A 22948-nucleotide genomic window follows, 5' to 3' on the forward strand; every position below is an offset into this window, starting at 1 on the left:
CACAGTTCTTCAATAACTCACAATACCAAAACAATAAAGAAGGTGTCAATTCGGCTACTCAAAACATCCATTGCATATTCCAAAAAGCAGCATTAAAAGCAAATTTGAGAAAACCAAAGAAATGCAACATCAGAAACAAAAAACAAAATGTTTCTGAAAAATGGTTTGACAATGAATGTAAAACAATTAGAAAACAACCCAGAGCTACGGTGTGAAAATTGTGAAACTCTGAAGCCGTAGAAACATACACTGAAACACATCGAATTATACCAACAAGACACTTGACAACGCAATTAAACAAAATCAGTTCTGAAACACGTGGAACAATTTTAGCACGACAAAGCCACAAGATTTAGCCATACAAGATGAAGGAATTTGGAATACGTATTTTGATAATCTTTACAAAAACATCCCACAAAAAGACAACAGAAACAATTAGAAATGAAAGAAAATTTGAACATCCTTGAATCAGTCATTAAAACCAACCAAAATCCATTAAAAATGGCCCACTAACCCAACAAGAACTAAATGAAAAGCTCAAATCTATAAAATCTTGTGGTCTAGATAACATCAGAAATGAAATGCTGAAAAACAGCACACCTGAGTTGCAAAACGCTGTGCTTAAAATTGTTCAATATGGTATTAACTTTTCCCCTGTCCACAAGAGTGGAGACAAATCAGACCCCAATAATTACAGGGGAATGTGCATAAACAACAACTTGGGAAAGGTTTTCTATAGCATTTTGAATTCAAACCTTTCAAGAAAAAAATGTAATTCAGTAAATGTCAAATTGGATTTCTCCACAACCGTCACACTACTGACCATATATACATCTCACACACTAATTAATAAACATGTCCACCTGTAATGAGTATGATGGGAGACAAAGTGCTGGTTTCAAGCGCAGGGCGCAGCAGGAGACCACAGGGGGAGAAAGGTTGCAGGGTCCAGAGACAGGCAGAAGGTCATACACAGGAGGATGCAGGTAGCTGCGTCCAGGGACAGGCAGAAGGGCATACACAGGGAATCCAAAAAGGTAACAGTACAGACAGGGGAAAAGGCTAATAACATAGTCCGGGAGATCAGGAAAGAGGTGGATGACAGAAAATCTGATAGGCAAAAGTACAGGCAGGGAATAGGCAAAAAAACATTGTTAGTGAGGATGGCCAAAAACTACGATACACGGGAGATAATATGGAAATAAACAAAGCTCTGAATAGAATGTGGACAAAAACAAACAATACCTCACAATGAACTGAACTAAATATTGTGTGTAAATGACATACAGGTGTGTGAACAGGTGATCAGAATTCAGGTGATTGGGATCTGGAGTGAGCTGTGTTCAGGGGATCAATGTGTTTGAGAGTGTAAGCTGGAAAGTGGGCTGCAAAGTGAGCTGCATTCAGGGCCTCTATGTGTTTGAGAGTGTGAGTTGGAAGCAGACGTTACAGTACCCCCCCACCAGATAGAGAATGGGACCACCCAGGCACTTGGATTCAAGGAGGGCTTGGACGGAATAAGCCGGTGCACAACTGGAGGATGGACAGGGCTGTAACTCAATGGCTTGAGAAGGGACACGTGGAAGGATGAGGAGATCCGGTAATAGCGGGGCAACTGGAGACGGTAGGTGACAGGATTGATGCGGTGTGTTATTTTTGAAGGGACCAATGAACCGGGGACTGAACTTTTTGCAGGGGTCACAAAGCAGGATGTCCCAGGTAGAGAGCCACACATGTTGCCCAGGGTGGAAGAGTGGAGTAGGTCGACGACGCCGGTCAGCGAACCGTTTCTGGGAGAGGTAAGTGCCGATGTGCGGTCTCCCAAACCTGCTCACTACGTCAAAACCACTCAGATGTCAGGCACAGTTCTGGGCTCTGTTTCCCATGGGAACATGGAGGGGGGTTGGTATTCAAGGACACACTGAAAAGGAGTGAGAGTGAGAAAAGCACCAGGGAGTTCTGTGCGTATTCGGCCCAGGCTAGATAACGACTCCACTCGTGTGGTTGGTGGGTGCAGTGTTGGCAGAGGTACTTCCCTATTTCCTGATTCAGGTGTTCCGTCTGCCCGTTGGTTTGGGGATGGTACCTGGAGGATAGGCTGATGGAGACCCCCAGTCACTCGCAGAAGTCTCGCCACACCCTGGAGACAAACTGGGGCCCCCGACCAGAAATTATGTCCTGCGGGATCCCATACAGACGGAACATCTGTTGGAACATGCACTCGGCCAATTCCATGGCATTAGGTAGATGCAGAAGGGGAATGAGTCAGCACATCTTGGAGAACCGGTCCACTACAACTAAAATAGTAGTGAAGCCCGAAGAGTCTGGCAGATCCGTGAGGAAATCCATGGCGATGTGGGACCATGGTCTGTGTGGTGTAGGTAAAGACTTGAGTTTACCGGTCGGTAGTTGGCGAGGCTCATCCCATGCACAGACAGGACAGGACGTCATCTCGTCAACTCAGCGAGGTATGGCACCACTGCATTAGTTGCTGGGTCGGAGCGTAGGGCCTCTTGGACGGCTGATTGGATTTCCCACTGTATGGGTCCCACGACACAAGACGGAGGCAGGATGGGCTCGGGAGCTGGGTTAGAGGAAGGGGAGTCATATAGAGGGGATAAGGAATCAGGCTTCACATTTTTCTTACCGGGCAGATAGGTGACGGCGAATTGGAATTTGAGTCGGGTGAAGAAGAGTGCCCAGCGAGCATGTCTGGGATTGAGCCTCTTAGCATGTCTTAAGTACTCCAAATTACGGCGGTCCTGAGGACCAGGAATGGGTGATGAGCTCCCTCTAACCAGTGGTCCTGAGGACCAGGAATGGGTGATGAGCTCCCTCTAACCAGTGGTCCTGAGGACCAGGAATGGGTGATGAGCTCCCTCTAACCAGTGGTCCTGAGGACCAGGAATGGGTGATGAGCTCCCTCTAACCAGTGGTCCTGAGGACCAGGAATGGGTGATGAGCTCCCTCTAACCAGTGGTCCCGAGGACCAGGAATGGGTGATGAGCTCCCTCTAACCAGTGGTCCTGAGGACCAGGAATGGGTGATGAGCTCCCTCTAACCAGTGGTCCCGAGGACCAGGAATGGGTGATGAGCTCCCTCTAACCAGTGGTCCTGAGGACCAGGAATGGGTGATGAGCTCCCTCTAACCAGTGGTCCCGAGGACCAGGAATGGGTGATGAGCTCCCTCTAACCAGTGGTCCTGAGGACCAGGAATGGGTGATGAGCTCCCTCTAACCAGTGGCGCCACTCTTCGATAGCCAGCTTCATGGCGAGGAGCTCTCGGTTCCCCGACATCATAGTTCCTCTCAGCGGGTGACAGTTTCTTGGAAAAGAAGGCCTACGGGTGTAATTTGGGAGGTGTCCCTACCCGCTGAGAGAGAACCGCTCCAACGCCGACCTCGGATGCATCAACCTCCAGAACAAATGGAAGGGTAGGATCTGGCTGCCTAAGGATGGGTGCAGAGGTGAAGAGGCGTTTCAAAGTTTCAAAAGCTGTAAGGGCGGTGTCGGTTCATTGGAGGGTCTTTTGACTGCTGAGAGAGAAGCGGTTGTGCTGCTGCAGTTTTGGATGAACCGGCAGTAGTAGTTGGAAAATCCTAGGAAACGTTGTAGTTCCTTTACAGTGGTAGGTTTGGGCCAGTTAAGCACGGCAGTGGCTTTGCCTTCGTCCATGTTGACCCCTCCGGGTGTCAACGCGATACCTAGGAATGTTACTGTAGTTACATGAAAAGCGCTCTTCTCAGCCTTGACATAAAGATGGTGGTCCTGTAGCCGTTGGAGGACCTGTTGCACATGCTGTATGTGCTCTGCAATGGAATGAGAGTAGATCAAGATATCATCAATGTACACGATGAGGAACTGGTTGATTATGTCCTGGAAAACTTCCTTTGTGAAGGACTGGAAGACTGTGGGAGCATTGGTGAGACCGTAGGGTATAACCAGGTATTTGTAGTGGCCCCTAGAGGTGATGAACGCCGTCTTCCATTTATCCCCCCTTCGGATACGGACCAGGTTGTATTCACTATAAAGGTCCAGTTTAGAGTAGATAGTAGCCTGTCCAACTTGTTCTAGTGCGGCCGGAATAAGACGAAGAGGAACGCGATTCTTGATTGTAAGAGGGATCGGTAATCTATGCAGGGATGGAGACTACCATCCTTTTTTCACAAAGAAGAAAACTAGATGCAGCCGGAGACATGGATGGAGGGACGAATCCCTTGTCGAGGGCCTCTTCTATATAGGTGTTCATAGCCTCATTCTCTGGGATGGACAAGGGGTAGATCCGACCCTTAGGGGGAGATACCCCAGGAAGGAGGTCAATAGCGCAGGCCAGTTTGGTCTGTAACTCCGATTAAGACCCCTCCGGTAGACTGTAAAGAGCGCTGGGTCACTCCATCCACTGCCGGCAGCCATGGCACGAAACTCAAGGGCATACTCAGTGGTGGAGCGATGGTCCCTGTCGCAGCTCACATAACAGGTCCACGGTGTGACGACCTGAAGCCGAATGGTCGAACACCTCCTTGAAGAGGGCATGGAAACGGGATTCAGAGGACAGTTCAGAACTTTGAGTGGCCCACAGGGCTGAGCCCCAATCCAGAGCTTTGTCTGTGAGTAGGGAGATGATGAAGTCCACTCTGTCTTTGACAGAGGTGAAGTCAGCGGGGTGATGGTCTATGTACGGGTTACACTGCATGAGAAATCCTTGACATCGTATTTATTAGGCATGGATATGGAGTGGGAGGAATGAGAGGAGGCTGTGGCACCTGGTATCGGTGAAACAGGAATGGACTGGCGAAAGAGGTCGCAGAGTTCATTGATTAATTCCTCCTGTCGGGTTAGATGTAGCTGAAGCTCCACTGAATCCATCTGTTGTTTTTGGTGAGGTATTCTGGAATGAGTATGATGGGAGACAGAGTGCTGGTTTCAAGCGCAGGGCGCAGCAGGTGTGTATTTAGTAAAGGACCACAGGAGGAGGCAGGTAGCAGGGTCCAGGGTAGAGGTCCACCGATTAGGATTTTTCAACACCGATACCGATGATACAAATTAATCAGCCATTTAAAAAAAAAAATGTATTTATTTATTTGTAATAATGACAATTACAACAATACTGAATGAACACTTTTATTTTAACTTAATATAATACATCAAATCAATTTAGCCTCAAATAAACAATGAAACATGATTAATTTGGTTTAAATAATGCAAAAACAAAGTGTTAGAGAAGAAAGTTAAAGTGCAATATGTGCCATTGTAACGAACGTTGTCGAGAGAAGGAGAAGAGGACCAAGGTGCAGCGTGGTAAGTATTCATAATACTTTTAATAAATACGAACACGTTGCTGGAGGCTCCGGACTAGAGGGCGTCGCTGGAGGCTCCGGACTGACGGCCTTCGTTGGAGGCCTCGTGCCATAACTCCTCACTGGAGGCTTTGTGCCATAGATCCTCACTGGAGGCTTCGGGCCATGGATCATCACTGGAGAATTCGTGCCATGGATCATCACTGGAGGCTTCGGGCCATGGATCATCACTGGAGGCTCCGGGCCATGGATCATCACTGGAGGCCCCGGGCCATAGATCATCACTGGAGGCCCCGGGCCATGGATCATCACTGGAGGCTTCGTGCCATGGATCATCACTGGAGGCTTCGTGCCAAGGATCATCACTGGAGGCTTCTTGCCATGGATCATCACTGGAGGCTTCGTGCCATGGATCATCACTGGAGGCTTCGTGCCATGGATCATCACTGGAGGCTTCTTGCCATGGATCATCACTGGAGGCTTCGTGCCATGGATCATCACTGGAGGCTTCGTGGCATGGATCATCACTGGAGGCTTCGTGGCATGGATCCTCACTGGAGGCTTCGTGCTATGGATCATCACTGGAGGCTTCTTGCCATGGATCATCACTGGAGGCTTCGTGCCATGGATCATCACTGGAGGCTTCTTGCCATGGATCATCACTGGAGGCTTTGTGCCATGGATCATCACTGGAGGCTTCGTGGCATGGATCATCACTGGAGGCTTCGTGGCATGGATCCTCACTGGAGGCTTCGTGCTATGGATCATCACTGGAGGCTTCGTGCCATGGATCATCACTGGAGGCCTGGCCCTGGCAGCAGGCACAGGACTCCCCAGGCTGGGGAGACATGCAGGAGGGTTAGGGCTTAGCACAGGCACAGGACTCACCAGGCTGGGGAGACATGCAGGAGGCTGCCTCCTCAGCCGAGGCACCGGATACACTGGGCCGTGGAGGCGCACTGGCGCTCTCGAGCGCAGAGCTAACACAACTCGTCCTGGCTGGATATCCCCTGTAGCCCGGCAAGTGCGGGGAGTTGGAACAGGCCGCACTGGGCTGTGCTGGCGAAACGGGGACACCGTGCGTAGGGCTGGTGCAGTATAACCCGGGCCGAGGAGACGCACTGGAGGCCAGATGCACTGAGCCGGCATCAGCCCTCCTGGCTCGATGCCCACTCTAGCCCGGCCGATGCGAGGAGCTGCGATGTAGCGCACCGGGCTATGCGTGCGCACTGGGGACACCGTGCGCTTCACCGCATAACACGGCGCATGCCCGGTCACTCTCTCGCCACGGTAAGCACGGGGAGTTGGCTCAGGTCTCCTACCTGACTCCGCCAATCTCTCCGTGTGCCCCCCCCCCCCCCAAAAAAAGAATTTTGGGGCTGTCTCATGTGCACGTTACCTCGAGCCAACTCCTCGTAGCGTCGCCGCTCCGCTCTAGCTGCCTCCAGCTCCTCTTTCGGACGGCGATACTCTCCCGGCTGTGCCCAGGGTCCCTTGCCGTCCAAGATTTCCTCCCATGTCCAGGAGTCCATTCCACGCTGCTTGGTCCTCTTTTGGTGGGTAGTTCTGTAACGAACGTCGCCGGGAGAAGGAGAAGAGGACCAAGGTGCAGTGTGGTAAGTATTTATAATACTTTTAATAAATACGAACACTTGAACAAAAACAAAAAAGCGACAAACGAACAGTTCTGCAAGGTGCAATACACAAAACAACTACACACAAACACAGGTGGGAACAGGCTACCTAAGCATGGTTCTCAATCAGAGACAACGATAGTCAGCTGCCTCTGAGAACCACACACAGCCAAACACAAAGAAATAGACAACATAGAACGCCAGACATAGAATGCCCACCCCAACTCACGCCCTGACCAAACCAAAATAGAGATATAAAAAGGGAACTAAGGTCAGGGCGTGACAGCCATGTAAGAAAGCTAACGTTTAAGTTCCTTGCTCAGAACATGAGAACATATGAAAGCTGGTGGTTCCTTTTAACATGAGCCTTCAATATTCCCAGGTAAGAAGTTTTAGGTTGTAGTTATTATAGGAATTATAGGACAAATTCTCTCTCTACGATTTGTTTTTCATATACCTTTGACTATTGGATGTTCTTATAGGCACTTTAGTATTGCCAGTGTAACGGTATAGCTTCCATCCCTCTCCTCGCCCCTACCTGGGCTCGAACCAGGAACACATCGACAACAGCCACCCTCGAAGCATCATTACCCATCGCTCCACAAAAGCTGCGGCCCTTGCAGAGCAAGGGGAACAACTACTCCAAGTCTCAGAGCGAGTGACGTTTGAAACGCTATTAGTGCGCACCCCGCTAACTAGCTAGCCATTTCACATCGGTTACACCAGCCTAATCTCGGGAGTTGATAGGCTTGAAGTCATAAACAGCGCAATGCTTGAAGCATTGCGAAGAGCTGCTGGCAAACGCACGAAAGTGCTGTTTGAATGAATGCTTACGAGCCTGCTGCTGCCTACCACCGCTCAGTCAGACTGCTCTATCAAATCATAGACTTAATTATAACATAATAACACACAGAAATACATGCCTTAGCTCATTAATATGGTCAAATCCGGAACCTAACATTTCGAAAACAAAACGTTTATTATTTTAGTGAAATACGGAACTGTTCCGTATTTTATCTAACGGGTGGCATCCATAAGTCTAAATATTCCTGTTACATTGCACAACCTTCAATGTTATGTCATAATTACGTAAAATTCTGGCAAATTAGTTCGCAATGAGCCAGGCGGCCCAAACTGTTGCATATACCCTGACTCTGCGTACAATGAACGCAAGAGAAGTGACACAATTTCCCTAGTTTAATATTGCCTGCTAACATGAATTTCTTTTAACTAAATATGCAGGTTTAAAAATATATACTTCTGTGTATTGATTTTAAGAAAGGCATTGATGTTTATGGTTAGGTACATTCGTGCAACGATTGTGCTTTTTTTCGCAAATGTTGTTTTGTTAAATCATCCCCTATTTTGCGAAGTTGGCTGACTTTGTCAGGAAGAAATAGTCTTCACAGTTCGCAACGAGCCAGGCGGCCCAAACTGCTGCATATACCCTAACTCTGTTGCACAGAACGCAAGGGAAGTGACACAATTTCCCTAGTTAAAATAAATTCATGTTAACAGGCAATATGAACTAAATATGCAGGTTTAAAAATATATACTTGTGTATTGATTTTAAGAAAGGAGTTGATGTTTATGGTTAGGTACACATTGGTGCAACGACAGTGCTTTTTTCGCGAAAGCGCTTGTTAAATCACTCGTTTGGCGAAGTAGGCTATGATTCAATGATAAATTAACAGGCACTGCATCGATTATATGCAACGCAGGACAAGCTAGATAAACTAGTAATATCATCAACCATGTGTAGTTAACTAGTGATTATGTTAAGATTGCTTTTTATAAGATACATTTAATGCTAGCTAGCACCTTACCTTGGCTCCTTGCTGCACTCGCATAACAGGTAGTCAGCCTGCCACACAGTCTCCTCGTGGAGTGCAATGTAATCGGCCATGATCGGTGTGCAAAAATGTTGATTACCGATTGTTATGAAAACTTGAAATCGGCCATCCTGATTAATCAGTCGACCTCTAGTCCAGGGACAAGCAGAAGGTCATACACAGGGAATCCAAAAAGGTAACAGTACATGCAGTGAAAAAGGCTAATAACGTAGTCTGGGAGATCAGGAAAGAGGTGGATGACAGGAAATCTGATAGGCAAAAGTACAGGCAGGGAATAGGCAAAAGAAACATCAGTGGGGATGGCCAAAAACTACGATACACGGGAGGACTAATATGGAAATAAACAGAGCTCCGAATAGAATGTGGACAAAAACAAACAATACCTCACAATGAACTGAACTAAATATTGTGTGTAAATGACATACAGGTGTGTGAACAGGTGATCAGAATTCAGGTGATTGGGATCTGGAGAGTGAGATGCGTTCAGGGGATCTATGTGTTTGAGAGTGTGAGTTGGAAGCAGACATTACACCACCAAAAAGTGGGCAAAATCTTTGCTTGCTTTATTGACTTTAAAAAAGCATTTGATTCTATTTGTCACGAAGGGATATTCTAAACAATTCTCTAAAGTGGGCATGGTGGTAAGGCGTATGACCTAATAAAATGTATGTACACAGAAAATAAGTGTGCAATAAAAATCAAAAACAAAAGATTTTGTTGTTGGTGGTTTAGTGATGGTGGTGGTAGTAGTAATGATGATGGTAGTAGGATGATGGTAATGATATCAGTTTAGTGATGGTGGTAGTAGGGTGATGGTAATGATATCAGTTTAGTGTTGGCTGTAGTAGTAGTGATGGTGGTAGTAGTAGTGATGGTGAAAGTAGTAGTGATGGTGGTCGTAGTAGTGATGGTGGTAGTAGTAGTGATGTGGTAGTAGTAGTGATGGTAATGATATCAGGTTAGTGATGGTGGTAGTAGTAGTGATGGTGGTAGCAGTAGTGATGGTGGTAGTAGTAGTGATGGTGGTAGTAGTAAAGATGGTGGTAGTAGCAATGATGGTGGTAGTAGCAATGATGGTAATGATATCAGTTTAGTGATGGTGGTAGTAGTAGTGATGGTGGTAGTAGTAGTGATGGTGGTAATAGTATTGATGGTGGTAGTAGGGTGATGGTAATGATATCAGTTTAGTGATGGTGGTAGTAGTAGTGATGGTGGTAGTAGTAGTGATGGTGGTAGTAGTAGTGATGGTGGTAGTAGTAGTGATGGTGGTAATAGTATTGATGGTGGTAGTAGTAGTGATGGTGAAAGTAGTAGTGTTGGTGGTAGTAGTAGTGATGGTGGTAGTAGTAATGATGGTGGTAGTAGTAATGGTAGTAGTAGTAGGGTGATGGTAATGATATCAGTTTAGTGATGGTGGTAGTAGTAGTGATGGTGGTAGTAGTAGTGATGGTGGTAATAGTAGTGATGGTGGTAATAGTAGCGATTGTGGTGGTAGTATTGATGGTGGTAATAGTAGTGATGGTGGTAGTAGTAGTGATGGTGGTAGTAGTAGTGATGGTGGTAATAGTAGTGATGGTGGTAATAGTAGTGATGGTGGTAATAGTAGTGATGGTGGTAGTAGTAGTGATGGTGGTAATAGTAGTGATGGTGGTAATAGTATTGATGGTGGTAGTAGGGTGATGGTAAAGATAGCAGTTTAGTGATGGTGGTAGTAGTAGTGATGGTGGTAGTAGTAGTGATGGTGGTAGTAGTAGTGATGGTGGTAGTAGGGTGATGTAATGATATCAGTTTAGTGATGGTGGTAGTAGTAGTGATGGTAATGATATCAGTTTAGTGATGGTAGAAGTAGTAGTGATGGTGGTAGTAGGGTGATGGTGGTAGTAGTGGTGATGGTGATAGTAGTAGTAGTGTGATGGTGGTAGTAGTAGTAGTGATGGTGGTAGTAGGGTGATGGTGGTAGTAGTAGTGATGGTGGTAGTAGGGTGATGGTGGTAGTAGTAGTGATGGTGGTAGTAGTAGTAGGGTGATGGTAATGTTATCAGTTTAGTGATGGTGGTAGTAGTAGTGATGGTGGTAGTAGGGTGATGGTAATGATATCAGTATAGTGATGGTGGTAGTAGTAGTGATGGTGGTAGTAGCGTGATGGTGGTAGTAGTAGTGATGGTGGTACTAGTAGTAATGATGGTGGTAGTAGTAGTAATGATGGTAATGATATCAGTGTAGTGATGGTGGTAGGAGTAGTGATGGTGGTAGTAGTAATGATGGTGGTAGTAGGGTGATGGTAATGATATCAGTAAAGTGATGGTGGTAGTAGGGTGATGGCGGTAGCAGTAGTAATGATGGTGGTAGTAGTAATGATGGTAATGATATCAGTGAAGTGATGGTGGTAGTAGTAGTGATGGTGGTAGTAGTAGTGATGGTGGTAATAGTAGTGATGGTGGTAGTAGGGTGATGGTAATGATAGCAGTTTAGTGATGGTGGTAGTAGTAGTGATGGTGGTAGTGGTAGCGATTGGTGGTAGTAGTAGTGATGGTAAAAATAGTAGTGATGGTGGTAATAGTATTGATGGTGGTAGTAGGGTGATGGTAATGATAGCCGTTTAGTGATGGTGGTAGTAGTAGTGATGGTGGTAGTAGGGTGATGTAATGATATCAGTTTAGTGATGGTGGTGGTAGTAGTAGTGATGGTAATGATATCAGTTTAGTGATGGTGGAAGTAGTACTGATGGTGGTAATAGTAGTGATGGTGGTGGTAGTAGTAGTGATGGTGGTAGTAGTAGTGATGGTGATAGCGGTAGTAGTGTGATGGTGGTAGTAGTAGTAGAGATGGTGGTAGTAGGGTGATGGTAATGATATCAGTATAGTAATGGTGGTAGTAGTAGTGATGGTGGTAGTAGGGTGATGGTGGTAGAAGTAGTGATGGTGGTAGTAGTGATGGTGGTAGTAGTAGTGATGGTGGTAGTAGTAGTGATGGTGGTAGTAGTAATGATGGTGATAGTAGGGTGATGGTAATGATAGCAGTATAGTGATGGTGGTAGTAGTAGTGATGGTAGTAGTAGGGTGATGGTGATAGTAGTAGTAATGATGGTGGTAGTAGGGTGATGGTAATGATTTCAGTGTAGTGATGGTGGTAGTAGTAGTGATGGTGGTAGTAGTAATGATGGTGATAGTAGGGTGATGGTAATGATAGCAGTATAGTGATGGTGGTAGTAGTAGTGATGGTAGTAGTAGGGTGATGGTGATAGTAGTAGTAATGATGGTGGTAGTAGTAATGATGGTAATGATTTCAGTGTATTGATTGTGGTAGTAGTAATGATGGTGGTAGTAGGGTGATGGTAATGATAGCAGTCTAGTGATGGTGGTATTAGTAGTGATGGTGGAGGTAGTAGTGATGGTGGTAGTAGTAATGATGGTAATGATATCAGTTTAGTGATGGTGGTAATAGTAGTGATGGTGGTAATAGTATTGATGGTGGTAGTAGGGTGATGGTAATGATAGCAGTTTAGTGATGGTGGTAGTAGTAGTGATGGTGGTAGTAGTCGTGATGGTAATGATATCAGTTTAGTGATGGTGGTAGTAGTAGTGATGGTAAGTCGCTCTGGATAAGAGCGTCTGCTAAATGACTTAAATGTAAATGTAAATGTAATGATATCAGTATAGTGATGGTGGTAGTAGTAGTGATGGTGATAGTAGGGTGATGGTGGTAGTAGTAGTAATGATGGTGGTAGTAGTAATGATGGTAATGATATCAGTGTATTGATGGTGGTAGTAGTAGTGATGGTGGTAGTAGTAGTGATGGTGGTAGTAGTAATGATGGTGGTAGTAGGGTGATGTAATGATATCAGTTTAGTGATGGTGGTAGTAGTAGTGATGGTGGTAATAGTAGTGATGGTGGTAATAGTATTGATGGTGGTAGTAGGGTGATGGTAATGATAGCAGTTTAGTGATGGTGGTAGTAGGGTGATGGTAATGATAGCAGTTTAGTGATTGTGGTAGTAGTAGTGATGGTGGTAGTAGTAGTGATGGTGGTAATAGTATTGATGGTGGAAGTAGTATTGATGGTGGTAGTAGGGTGATGGTGGTAGTAGGGTGATGGTGGTAGTAGGGTGATGGTGGTAGTAGGGTGATGGTGGAAGTAGTACTGATGGTGGTAGTAGTAGTAGTGTGATGGTGGTAGTAGTAGTAGTGTGATGGTGGTAGTAGTAGTGATGGTGGTAGTAGGGTGATGGTAATGATATCAGTATATTGATGTGGTAGTAGTAGTGATGGTGGTAGTAGGGTGATGGTGGTAGTAGTAGTGATGGTGGTAGTAGTAGTAGGGTGATGGTAATGATATCAGTTTAGTGATGGTGGTAATAGTAGTGATGGTGGTAGTAGGGTGATGGTAATGATATCAGTATAGTGATGGTGGTAGCAGTAGTGATTTTGGTAGTAGTAATGGTGGTAGTAGGGTGATGGTGGTAGTAGTAATGATGGTGGTAGTAGGGGTGATGGTATTGATATCAGTTTAGTGGTGGTGGTAGTGGTAGTAGTAGTGATGGTGGTAGTAGTAATGATGGTGGTAGTAGTAGTGATGGTGGTGGTAGTAGTAGTGATGGTGGTAGTAGGATGATGGTAATGATAGCAGTTTAGTGATGGTGGTATTAGTAATGATGGTGGTAGTAGTGATGGTGGTAATAGTAGTGATGGTGGTAGTAGTAGTGATGGTAGTAGTAGTAGTGATGGTGGTAATAGTAGTGATGGTGGTAGTAGTAATGATGGTGGTAGTAGTGATGGTGGTAGTAGTAGTGATGGTGGTAATAGTAGTGATGGTGGTAGTAGTAATGATGGTGGTAGTAGGGTGATGGTAATGATAGTAGTGATGGTGGTAGTAGTAGTGATGGTGGTAATAGTAGTGATGGTGATAGTAGTAATGATGGTGGTAGTAGTAATGATGGTGGTAGTAGGGTGATGGTGATAGTAGGGTGATGGTATTGATAGCAGTTTAGTGATGGTTGTAGTAGTGATGATGGTGGTAGTAGTGATGATGGTGGTAGTAGTGATGATGGTGGTAGTAGGGTGATGGTATTGATAGCAGTTTAGTGATGGTAGTAGTAGTAGTGATGGTGGTAGTAGTAGTAGTGATGGTAGTAGTAGTAGTGATGGTGGTAGTAGTAATGATGGTAATGATAGCAGTTTAGTGATGGTGGTAGTAGTGATGATGGTAATGATATCAGTTTAGTGATGGTGGTAGTAGTAATGATGGTGGTAGTAGTAGTGATGGTGGTGGTAGTAGTGATGGTGGTGGTAGTAATGATGGTAATGATATCAGTTTAGTGATGGTGGTAGTAGTAATGATGGTGGTAGTAGTAGTGATGGTGGTGGTAGTAGTGATGGTGGTAGTAGTAGTGATGGTGGTAGTAGTAGTGATGGTGGTAGTAGTAGTGATGGTGGTAGTAGGGTGATGGTAATGATAGCAGTTTAGTGATGGTGGTAGTAGTGATGATGGTAATGATAGCAGTTTAGTGATGGTGGTAGTAGTGATGATGGTGGTAGTAGGGTGATGTGGTAGTAGTAATGATGATTGTAGTAGGGTGATGGTAATGATATCAGTTTAGTGATGGTGGTAGTAGTAGTGCTGGTAGTAGTAATGATGGTGGTAGTAGTGATGATGGTGGTAGTAGGGTGATGGTATTGATAGCAGTTTAGTGATGGTAGTAGTAGTAATGGTGATGATGGTAGTTGTAGTAATGATGGTGGTAGTAGTAGTAGTGATGATAGTGGTGGTAGTAGTGATGATGGTGGTAGTAGTTGTAGTAGTAGTAATGATGATGGTAGTAGTAATGATGGTGGTGGTAGTAGTAGTAGTAGTTGTAGTAATGATGTGGTAGTAGTAGTAGTGATGATGGTGGTAGTAATGATGATGGTAGATGTAGTAGTGGTAATGATGATGGTAGTTGTAGTACTGATGTAATGGTGAAGATGACAGTTATTTAGTTATACGTTAGTTATAGTTTCATATTCCATGTTTAGCTTTTTATATTCATTACATTTCTATTATTGACTTACCATTTTATTGTTGTTATTTTTGTATTTAATTTTATATTATCATTTACTACCATTTTATATTACTATTTGTTATTTTCTATAATTGTATTACAATGTATATTGTATATACATGCTTTGGCAATATTGACACAATGTTTAACATAAAGCAGCTTGAAATAGAAACAAAGGAATTTGAGAGAAAGGAGAGAAAGAGAGAAAAGAGGAGAGAAAAGAGAAAAGGGAGAGAGAAAGAAAGGAGAGAGAAAGAAAGGAGAAAGGGATAGAAAGAGATAAATGAAAGAGAAAGGAGAGCGATAGAAAGAGAAAAATTAGAGAAAGGAGCGATAGAAAGAGAAAAATTAGAGAAAGGAGCGATAGAAATAGAGAAAGGAGAGAAAAGTGAGAAGTGAGAGTAAAGAGAAAAGAAAGAGAAAATAGAGGAGAAGAGAAGGAATGGAGTGGAATGAAGAGAGAGAAAACAGAGTAGAGAAAAAAGAGAAAGAAAAGAGAAGGATTGAGAGAAAAGAGAGGAGTGAGAAAAGAAGAGAAAATGAAAGGAAAGAAAAAAAAAAAAAGGAGAGAAAAAGAGGAAGATAGAAAACGGGAGGGAGAGAGAAAGAGAGGTTAGAGGGAAGAGAGAAAGGAGAGGGGGAAAGAGGGGGAAAAGAGACAAGTTGTAATGCAATGCAATCTCTGGCGTCATCTCCCTATCATGCACGTGTTAAAGGCACTGTACAGGTACTGTACCTTTCTGAGTTGAGTTCTGGTGAGGTGTAGGTGGAAGACAAGTCTCTGAACACAATTCTGACGGTTGTCTCTCTCTTAGTGACTGAATGGGATGGATACAAATACAAAACAATGGTTTATGCTGCTGTCTGGACTCCCATACACAAGTATATCAAATCAAATGTATTTATATAGCCATTCTTACACCAGCTGATATATCAAAGTGCTGTACAGAAACCCAGCCTAAAACCCCAAACAGCAAGCAATGTTGGTGTAGAAGCACGTGTATTAGGCTCTATTCATCACGCTCTGAGCTAACTCACGTCAACAACAAAAAATGCATTGTACAAAATCTACATGTTCATTATTTCAACACTCACATTTCATTTTATACATTTTGTACATAAATAACTTGCTAATAAATGCTAAATAGTTATTAAGAGTGCATTAATGTAGCATTATACCGGAGGTATACTAATGAGGCAACAACGCCATTTTTGACATGTCCAGACAAGTAACAAAATGAACAGCTAACTAATTAGCACATTAAACATGAAATATCAAATCGTCACATTTTACAACATACCTGCATGGAATGGATACAAAACCAAAGCAAAGGTTGATGCTGCCGTCTGGTCTGCCATACACAAGTATATTTGCCTGATAAAAGACAAAAGAGCGCAGAATTCCTGTCAGAAAACTCCCGCTGTCTGCACCTGAGACCCTCTCCCACAAAGGTAACGGTGGCCGGGCAAGCCTTGCAAAGTTGCTATCAAAGTTGCACTCGAACATTATCCCCATTAACACTAATATATATATTCCCAAAAACAGTAGTGCAACACTAAATCAATTACGATATAATTTTCGGTTGTCTTTTTTTGTACATTTGCGAACATGTGCATTCATAAGACCGGAGCGTACATAACACATACCTCTCCTCATCACGCTCTGAGCAAACCGAGGAGCATGGCTACCGTTGATGACGTCACAGCATTTACAATTTAGAAAAGAAATACAAAACAATAGTTCACTCTTGAAAGTAGTGTAACACATCTCAAAATAACCTTAAAACAATTAATTATAATAAATATGAGGGATTTTCGGTGAAATACATCAAGTATATGTTATACCTATAATACATACGTAGCATTTGCCTCCGCACAGGTGTTGGGCCGAAAATCTCCCCTCTGCCAGAATCCTCCCCTTCGCGTTCTTCATAGTGTGACTTGCTTGCTAGTTGACATTTCTGCTCTTCACTCCTTTGTCAGTTTAGCCTACATTTCACTGATCTTAGTAGCAGAAAGCATTTTTGTCTGCAGTTTTCAGTTTGGCTATTTGTTTCAAGTGTATGTGGCGGTTCTAGCTTGTATGGCGCCCTGGGCGAACCCCCCTTCAGGGCCCCGTGTTGCCCCTGGCAACATGCCCCTGGGCAGCTGCCCATGTCGCTTGTACCTAAATCCGCTACTTTTTGTGTTAGTCTATCAATAAATCTCTTGGCCAAAATTCGTCATCTCTCCCATGTCTTATTCAACAAGTATTTTTGAAAGTGTAAGGATAATATTTCCGACATAGGGCGGCAGAGTAGCCTAGTGGTTAGAGCGTTGGACTAGTAACCGGAAGGTTGCAAGCTCAAATCCCCGAGCTGACAAGGTACAAATCTGTCGTTCTGCCCCTGAACAGGCTGTTAACCCACTGTTCCTAGGCCGTCATTGAAAATAAGAATTTGTTCTTAACTGACTTGCCTAGTTAAATAAAGGTAAAAAAAAATAAAAAATAGTTGTTCTGAAATGTTTATTGCTTGACAACATTTTACTCCCTCCTCTATGTTTAATATAACACACATACATTAATTATTAATTTCTGTTGCCTAACTTGACGTGAAGTTTGTTCTGTAGAAAGTATTTGACTCTGATGTGTCACCGAAAGTATTTGACTCGAGCCACAAAATGAAGGAAATTAGAAGGGGTGATTTTCGGCACAACACCGGTACCTAACTTACTTGATGTTAGCTAGCAGCCAGCATTTATCTGCATTTGGAGAAAGTTGTGAACTCAATTATCTTCTGGACACCCAAAGCTATGAAAATCGTGCGTATGTCATGTATGGAACTAGTCTGGGCTGTAGTCTGTTTAGAGAACATTCCACTCCTTGTAACATTACAGAGACTTGCAACCGGGCTGCTATGAAACAGTGTCAGTCATATAATAGATGTATCATATGTTAGTTTAATGATGTGAAAATCCTGATATTTCCCTTGCATTTCAATCCACACATGCATATGGGTCTGTAATGTACTGCATTGTTATATAGGTATTCAATTCCCTTTTTAAATTATGCAAGACTACTTTACAATGGCAATTATGTGTAACGGATGTGAAATGGCTAGCTAGTTAGCGGGTGCGCGCTAGTAGCATTTCAATCAGTTACGTCACTTGCTCTGAGACATTAAGTAGGGTTGCCCCTTGCTCTGCAAGGGCCGCGGCTTTTGTGGAGCGATGGGTAACGCTGCTTCGTGGTTGACTGTTGTTGATGTGTGCAGAAGGTCCCTGGTTCGCGCCCGTGTCGGGGCGAGGGGACGACGTAAAGTTAATACTGTTACATATGCATTATTTTAATCTTACAATTTACCCATGTGGATCTGACATGCTTTGAATGCTACATAACTTTGCATGCATTCTTTCCATAAATGTACTGATGAAATGCCCCCCCATGAATAATACAAAAGGCCAGAAATGCAACATTAGGCCAACCTGACTAGCGGGACAAGTGTTAAAAACCGTAGCTAGCGATCACGATAGGATCTGAATGTAGGAAGAGACGCGTCACACACACCCGTTTAGACAGTTTTCACAGTCTTCTTGTTATGAAGTCAATCAACTGTATTCGCTTCTCAAATCGTGGTTATTGAGTTGGCGATGTTCTGTGCTGTATAAATGTTTGGAAAAGTATTTGTTTTAAGCAAATAATGCCTGCCTGCCAGCTGCGAGAGAAAAGTAATCGCTTCCGCAATAAAATCCGACGGGCTAACGGTGCATGTACACTAAATAGAGGTAAATTGCCGCGTGTCTCTTAGGCCGCCCATTGTGACTCACTTGTGGGCGTGCTGGGAGCATATGGCAGCATGTAGCAGCATGTAGCAGCATGTAGCAGCATATGGCAGCATGTAGCAGCATGTAGCAGCATATGGCAACATGTAGCAGCATGTAGCAACATGTAGCAGCATGTAGCAGCATGTAGCAGCATATGGCAACATGTAGCAGCATGTAGCAGCATGTAGCAACATGTAGCAGCATGTAGCAGCATGTAGCAGCATATGGCAGCATGTAGCAGCATGTAGCAGCATGTAGCAGCATATGGCAACATGTAGCAGCATGTAGCAGCATGTAGCAACATGCAGCAGCATGTAGCAGCATATGGCAACATGTAGCAGCATGTAGCAGCATGTAGCAGCATGTAGCAGCATGTAGCAGCATATGGCAACATGTAGCAGCATGTAGCAGCATATGGCAGCATGTAGCAGCATGTGGCAGCATGTAGCAGCATGTAGCAGCATGTAGCAGCATATGGCAACATGTAGCAACATGCAGCAGCATGTAGCAGCATGTAGCAGCATGTGGCAGCATGTAGCAACATGCAGCAGCATGTAGCAGCATATGGCAACATGTAGCAGCATGTAGCAGCATGTAGCAGCATGTAGCAGCATATGGCAACATGTAGCAGCATGTAGCAGCATATGGCAACATGTAGCAGCATGTGGCAGCATGTAGCAGCATGTAGCAGCATGTAGCAGCATGTAGCAGCATGTAGCAGCATATGGCAGCATGTAGCAGCATGTAGCAGCATGTAGCAGCATGTTCGATTGGGAAAAGATAGAGCCGAATGCAGCCTGCCGCAACATTGGTTAACATATGGTATATACACAATATTGGTTAACATATGGCATATACACAATATTGGTTAACATATGGTATATACACAATATTGGTTAACATATGGCATATACACAATATTGGTTAACATATGGCATATACACAATATTGGTTAACATATGGCATATACACAATATTGGTTAACATATGGCATATACACAATATTGGTTAACATATGGCATATACACAATATTGGTTAACATATGGCATATACACAATATTGGTTAACATATGGTATATACACAATATTGGTTAACATATGGCATATACACAATATTGGTTAACATATGGCATATGCACAATATTGGTTAACATATGGTATATACACAATATTGGTTAACATATGGCATATACACAATATTGGTTTACATATGGCATATACACAATATTGGTTTACATATGGCATATACACAATATTGGTTAACATATGGCATATACACAATATTGGTTAACATATGGCATATACACAATATTGGTTAACATATGGCATATACACAATATTGGTTAACATATGGCATATGCACAATATTGGTTAACATATGGTATATACACAATATTGGTTAACATATGGCATATACACAATATTGGTTTACATATGGCATATACACAATATTGGTTTACATATGGCATATACACAATATTGGTTAACATATGGCATATACACAATATTGGTTAACATATGGCATATACACAATATTGGTTAACATATGGCATATACACAATATTGGTTAACATATGGCATATACACAATATTGGTTTACATATGGCATATACACAATATTGGTTTACATATGGCATATACACAATATTGGTTAACATATGGCATATACACAATATTGGTTTACATATGGCATATACACAAACTTGGCAGTTGTGTCAAGTTGGCTGGATGTCCATTGGGTGGCGGGCCATGCACCATACACACGGGAAACTGTTGAGCGTGAAAAATCCAGCAGCGTTGCAGTTCTTGACACACTCAAACCGGTGCGCATGGCACCTACTACCATACCCCGTTCAAAGGCACTTAAATCTTTTGTCTTGCCCATTCACCTCTGAATGGCACAAATACACAATCCATGTTTCAATTGTCTCAAGGCTTAAAAATCCTTCTGTAACCCGTCTCCTCCCCTTCATCTACACTGAAGTGGATTTAACAAGCGACATCAATAAGGGAGTAGACATTCACCTGGTCAGTTTGTCATGGAAAGAGCAGGCGTTCATAATGTTTGAACAAACAGGACACGCACGCCTCTGAGAATCACGCGGCGCTGCTGGGCTGGCCAAAGGCACAGTAGGGTCATACATGCCGCTTTTAATGGGTCGGTTGAGTGAAGAGGACACAAATAACTTTGTCATTTTTTAAATATTTATTTTGAGTGAAAACGTCTTCACGAATCGTGATTTTATCAGGAGAGAAGATATTCCATGCGGCAATAATCAGATTATTTCTCTCTCTGTCTCTCTGTCTATGGCGCGCTGCTCACCATCTGCATTTTTTTTTGATACCAGGAGCACGTCAGCTGGTGCGTGGTAGCTGCAGTGTTAGTAATAACGGACAGCATTACTGTGCAGACACGGAGGACCGTCTCTCGCGGGTGACGGGTTAGGGTCCGTTGCATTTCTAACTGCCATGGGGAGAAAACGGTCGGCTGAAAACACTCCGGCTCGGGGTGAATGACCGCACACCAAGAGGCCAGCGAGCAGATGCTGTTAATTCAACAACCAAATGCAATTGATGTTACATACAAGAACACCAGAAGCTATCGTCAGAGCTTTGGACTCTAAACTTTTATATTTCTTAGTTTTTTCTTGTCTAAAACTTCCCCCGATATTGGGTGTTTGGACTGGAGAGAACGGAAGGCGAGTACATCGTAAGAGATGGAGGGAGAGGGGGACTCATTTAAGGTTAACTTGAGTGTATCAATGTGGTATCATGTGGTATATGCAGTACTTAGATGTAGAAATGCAACCAGTGTTTCTGGCTCTCTCTCTTCTGCACTTCCTTTTCTCTGCATGCTCACTCTCCTTTTTTCTCTTCCTATATTTCTCTCTCTCTCGCTCTCTTTCTAAGTCTCCGTCTCTATCTAGGTCTCTATCTCTCTCTCTAGGACTCTCTGTCTCTGTCTCTCTCGCTCTAGATCTCTCTCTCTCCATGTCTCTCTCTAGGTCTCTCTCTCCTCTGACATCAAGAGTGGAGTAGATGGAGGTGAAGGAGGAGGGAGACATCTTTTGATATTTAAATCAATATCCTAGAAACAGTTGGTTGACCGTTACTATGTTATCACTGGGGTGGTAAAGGCTCAATTTACCATCAGACTAGAGGGAAGAGGCGATACAACTCAGACTAGAGGGAAGAGGCGATACAACTCAGACTAGAGTGAAGAGGGGATACAACTCAGACTAGAGGGAAGAGGGGATACAACTCAGACTAGAGGGAAGAGGCGATACAACTCAGACTAGAGTGAAGAGGGGATACATCTCAGACTAGAGTGAAGAGGGGATACAACTCAGACTAGAGGGAAGAGGCGATACAACTCAGACTAGAGTGAAGAGGGGATACAACTCAGACTAGAGGGAAGAGGGGATACATCTCAGACTAGAGGGAAGAGGGGATACAACTCAGACTAGAGGGTAGAGGGGATACATCTCAGACTAGAGGGAAGAGGGGATACAACTCAGACTAGAGGGAAGAGGGGATACAACTCAGACTAGAGGGAAGAGGGGATACATCTCAGACTAGAGGGAAGAGGGGATACAACTCAGACTAGAGGGAAGAGGGGATACAACTCAGACTAGAGGGAAGAGGGGATACATCTCAGACTAGAGGGAAGAGGGGATACAACTCAGACTAGAGGGAAGAGGGGATACATCTCAGACTAGAGGGAAGAGGGGATACAACTCAGACTAGAGGGAAGAGGGGATACAACTCAGACTAGAGGGAAGAGGGGATACAACTCAGACTAGAGGGAAGAGGGGATACATCTCAGACTAGAGGGAAGAGGGGATACAACTCAGACTAGAGGGAAGAGGGGATACATCTCAGACTAGAGGGAAGAGGGGATACAACTCAGACTAGAGGGAAGAGGGGATACAACTCAGACTAGAGGGAAGAGGGGATACAACTCAGACTAGAGGAGAGAGGTTGAAGGGAATTAAATAGTTATCTATCCTCTCCTCTCACTCTCCTTTCTCCTCTCCTTTTTATGTCTGTCTGTCTGTCTCTTTCTCGGTGTGTGTGTGTGTACAGATTAAGTGGGTAACAGGTGTGTGTGATGGTGGTCTCTTCACAGAGAGCTACTGTAAAATCTGCAATGCTCAACTCATCTCAGAGTCTCAACGCGTGGCACACTACGAGGTTAGTCACACACACACACACACACACACACACACACACACACACACACACACACACACGCACACGCACACGCACACACCTCTCTCTCATTCTCTCTCTCCTCTCTCTCTTCCTCCTCCCATTACCTG

The sequence above is a fragment of the Salvelinus fontinalis genome, chromosome 40 (genome assembly GCF_029448725.1).
Source record: "Salvelinus fontinalis isolate EN_2023a chromosome 40, ASM2944872v1, whole genome shotgun sequence".
Classification (NCBI taxonomy): domain Eukaryota; kingdom Metazoa; phylum Chordata; class Actinopteri; order Salmoniformes; family Salmonidae; genus Salvelinus; species Salvelinus fontinalis.